Source organism: Centropristis striata, chromosome 9 (assembly GCF_030273125.1).
Source record: "Centropristis striata isolate RG_2023a ecotype Rhode Island chromosome 9, C.striata_1.0, whole genome shotgun sequence".
NCBI classification, from domain to species: Eukaryota; Metazoa; Chordata; class Actinopteri; order Perciformes; family Serranidae; genus Centropristis; species Centropristis striata.
In genome coordinates this window covers 2061467-2065887 of record NC_081525.1, presented here as the reverse complement: position 1 = coordinate 2065887, position 4421 = coordinate 2061467, and the positions used below count along the sequence as shown (strand labels likewise).

Here is a 4421-nt window from a genome sequence, read left to right as displayed (position 1 = left end):
TTTTAGAGATGGTGACAAAGCACGGCTCAAACTGGTGCTTCTGTGAGAATCAACATCCAACCCAACGTACTCTAAAAACCATCTGACAGAGATGGAATGGATCCTTCCTTCATCTCCTGGATCACAGATTAGCTGACAGGAAGACCACACTGGCTGTGTCCCAATGTCAAGGATCCTTCCTTGGTAGGATCCTTCCTTCGGAGTCGGGTCCTCCGGAGACGAGGCAAGAGTCCTTCCTTTGACTGGTGTAACGCACTAATGGGACAGCCTTCGGAGTGTGCAGCTGTGCGTCATTGCGTAATTGGACGTCCTGCTTAAGTTCAGCGCCGCTCTCATCCTTTTGGCTAAGATCAAGTGTAGTATCTGTTCTTATCAGTTTAATAAAAATAAATAAATACATAAATAAATCAATTCAGCGCCGCAATTTCAAAAACAGTTCACGACATGGATGTGTCTCTGGCATCAGCACTCTGACACATATTTGTAAAAATGGAAGAAGATGCTTTAAGGTTGAATTTCCACGATTTATCAAGTAAAAACCATAAAGTGGATTAAACCTGAATATTTAACTGATCCTGGCTGAATTCGGCCGCTACTTAGTGCCATGAATGCAGCGGCGCATAATTCATCATGGAAATATGTTCTGTGATTTTTTATTTTTTAGTACAGTACAATAACAGTTATTTATAAATAACAATAACGGATAATGGCGGACTTTCGGTCCCTGTAAACACAATAAAGAAATGTATAACTTTCTGAATGGCATAGTTGCACATAGTTCATCATCATCTGACGCATATAAATTAATTAACAATAACTTTAGCAACTGAGACGCATTAATTAACTTAACCGGCAATGTATCAAGATGACGTTTATTATCTTTAGCTTAATATTCTGGCATTGGCTTATTCATATGTTTTTGCTTGACTTTGAACACACGTTTTGTAAGTTATGTGACAACATTCAGTGTAAACTGTAAATACTTATTTAAATGCATATTGCGCCGCCGGCGTCGCTGTTTCTACGCTCGCCATTTTTAAATCTCCCGGTAGACCGGTGTGCCCAATGCTTTATGGGTAGTCGGAGCGCACGGAGGATACACACATGCATCCTTGGAATTTGGGCAAAAGAAGGACTCTGTCCTCCGGAGCATCCTCGACATTGGGACAGTCCTTCGGCGGATGTCGATGACGTAGTGTCCTTCAAATCCAGCCGTTTGAGCATCCTTCCTTGATATTGGGACACAGCCAGTATGTCAGGTTGGGGAACTGTGTTTCTGGGACATTAATAAGCAGCACAGGGGCTCCACAAGGCACTGTTCTGGCTCCACTCCTGTTCACACTGTACACAGCGGACTTCAAATACAACTCTGAGTCCTGCCACATCCAGAAGTACTACGACGACACTGCTACTGTGGCGTGTATCAGGAATGGACAGGAATCTGAATATAGGGATCTGATAAAAGCCTTCAGAAGAACTATCTCCTACTGAACACCTCAAAGACTAAGAAATGATCATAGATTTCTACAGGTTCAAGCCCTCTTCAGCCAGTGAATACCTGTGGGGTGGACATGGAGGTGGTGCCAAGTTATAAGTATCTAGGTGTTTACCTGGATAATAGGTTGGACTGGTCCCTAAACACAGACGCTCTCTACAAGTGTCTTATTTTGGTAATTTAGTGCATTTTTTGTCATTTAGTGTCTTTTTTTGATCATTTAGTGGTTTTTTTGGTTATTTTGTGTCTTTTTTTGGGAATTTAATGTCTTTTTTGGTCATTAAGTGTATTTTTTGGTCATTTAGTGTCTTCGATAATTTTGTCTTTTTGGATCATTTAGTGGGTTTTTTTGGGTTATTTTGTGTCTTTTTTTGTCATTTAGTGTCTTTTTTTGGTCATTTACTGTCTTTTTTGGGTCATTTTATTTCTTTTTTTGGCCATTTTGTGTCTTTTTTTTGTCATTTTGTGTCTTTTTTATCATATAGTGTCTTTTTGGGTCATTTAGTGTCTTTTTTGTCATTTAGTGTCTTTTTTGTGGTAATTTAGTGTCTTTTTTGGTCATTTAGTGTCTTTTTGGCCATTCTCTGTCTTTTTTTGTCATTTTGTGTCTTTTTGGGTCATTTAGTATCTGTTTTTGGTCATTTAGTGTCTTTTTGGGTCATTTAGTGTCTTGAGGTGGTGCCAAGCTATAAGTATCTAGGTGTATACCTAGATACTAAGTTGGACTGGTCCCTAAACACAGACGCTCTCTACAAAAAGGAAGCTCAGACCTCTTGATATCTGTAGTCCGAGTCCTGAGACTTGGGCTGAAAGTCTGCCAGGAAGAAGCCAAGACTCCAAAAGAAACATAAAAAAGCCAGATTACAGTTTGCAATTGCACACAGGGACAAAGACCTGGGTGGGTCAGTCTGTCTGTCTCTCTCATTAACAACATTACAGTTCATATTAAAGACGGACTTTTATTGCATATTCAGCTATTGAAACATTGACATAAAACGTTCTATACAAAGTTCATCAAAATAAGTGGATTTTCTTGAAAATGTTGATGGATAAAATAAATCTAAATCAATATTTATGCATTTAAATAAATAAAATGTATTCTTCCCATGATTTCTAGATATTTTTCTGTATATTTAAAACATTTCTTGTTTTTAATGAAATTCTTCATACATTTTTCAAACTTTTTTCAGAAATTTCAAAAACGTTTTGCAGACATTTTTTTGTATTTTGAACATGTTTTTGGGCTTTTTTTTTTTTTTTTTACAGTTTTAAATACTTAAAATATATTTTTTAAATTTTCTTGAAACTTAAAATAATTCCACCAAAACAAAAATATCAAATAATAAATAAATAAAAAGATACTAAAAAAAAATATATATATATATATATATATACAGGCATTAAAAAAATATCACCAATGATCAAAATATATGGATGTTCTTTGAAAAAAATTGATAAATGAAATTAATCTAAATAAATATTTACGCATTTAAATAGATAAAATTTATTTTACCCATGAATTTTGGCTATTTTCCTAGATATTTAAAAAACATTTTTTATACATTTTACACTTTTTTTTCCTCTCTTTTTTAAAATCCTGATACATTTTAAAAACATATTTCAAATATTTCATTCAATAATGTTTTGCAGACATTTTTGTCTTGTTTTGACCATGTTTTTTGGGCTTTAATCATTTTTTATTCATTGATTTTTAACTTTTGGTCCATTTTTACTAAGAATGTTTAAAGATGTATATATATTTTTTTATTTTATTTCTATTTCTTGTGTGTGTACCTGTTGGAAGGTGGCCTCCTCCAGACCCAGACGCCTGAACTCAGCGATGACGGCGCACACACACACACACACACACACACACACACACACACACACACACACACACAATCTCTCCGTTGCAGGACAGAGCTAGATTTACCCTCAGGGATAAATAAAGTCTGTTTGATTTTCTATTTTTAGATGAAGATTTTGATGTGAGTCACATGTTTGTGTTAGTGGTGAATGGGACTTTTGCATTCATCCTATTGTGAATGACGTGTGTCCAAAAGAGTAAAGTGTGTGTGTGAGTGAGTGAGTGAGTGAGTGATGCCTCACATAGCTATCATAACCAATGTGCTTACCCTAGCCCCAGTTCACACACACTGACAGGGGTTTTCCTTGCAGGAGTGACAGAAAGTTTGTTGTCCTGCCAACATACCTAAATACCTCAACACCTGCAAGACAATGACTATAAATATTTGAGATCCCAGAGAAAGATCCTCATTCAGATTTCCATGCATGTTCCCACAGACAGGTGAGTCATGTTCACCTGCAGCAACAAACCTCCCATCAGTTATTATGTGGTTTGGAATGAGGATATTAATGGATAACAGTTTGTTCCTCCAGCTCTCTGAGGCTTTAATGGGTGTGTTCAATAATGAGATTCTGAACTACAAATGTGGAGTTATTACTGAGAGAGATTTTTGATTTTTCAAACCACCTTTATTTGCTCGTTACAGAATAACAACCTGCTCCTCCACAGGGCCAAAAAAAGTCCCAAAAAAAGTCCCATCAAAAGTCCGCTCCGGATTCTCAGCCCGGAAGAGTCAAGAAGATGCGCGCGCAGATCGCGCACCGTCATTTTTAGACGTGGAGACATTCTCCACATAGCCTAAGAACACACAATTCACACTACACTTGCATTCAGAGACGAATGCTTGGTGAAGTACAGGGGCGCACTGCAAACCTGTCATATCACAGGTGAAAAAGGTGAAAACGATGCAATCCCATAACCACAGATCATCAAATGAATGACCCATTTTGAGTTTAGTTTGCACCCATGTACTGGCATTAGCTAGCTAGGTAACAACACATTGTTTTTCCATTTAACACATTAGCAGCTACAGTAAAAGAGGCAGGCTGTGCAGGATCC

General features: G+C 37.1%; 1 non-coding gene across 1 annotated transcript; it reads left to right on the top strand.

The window, feature by feature from the left end:
- Positions 1 to 322: 322 nt before the first annotated feature.
- Positions 323 to 520, top strand: LOC131978448 (U2 spliceosomal RNA). Its single transcript, XR_009394964.1, has one exon. It is a non-coding gene; the product is annotated as a U2 spliceosomal RNA (small nuclear RNA).
- Positions 521 to 4421: the final 3901 nt, after the last annotated feature.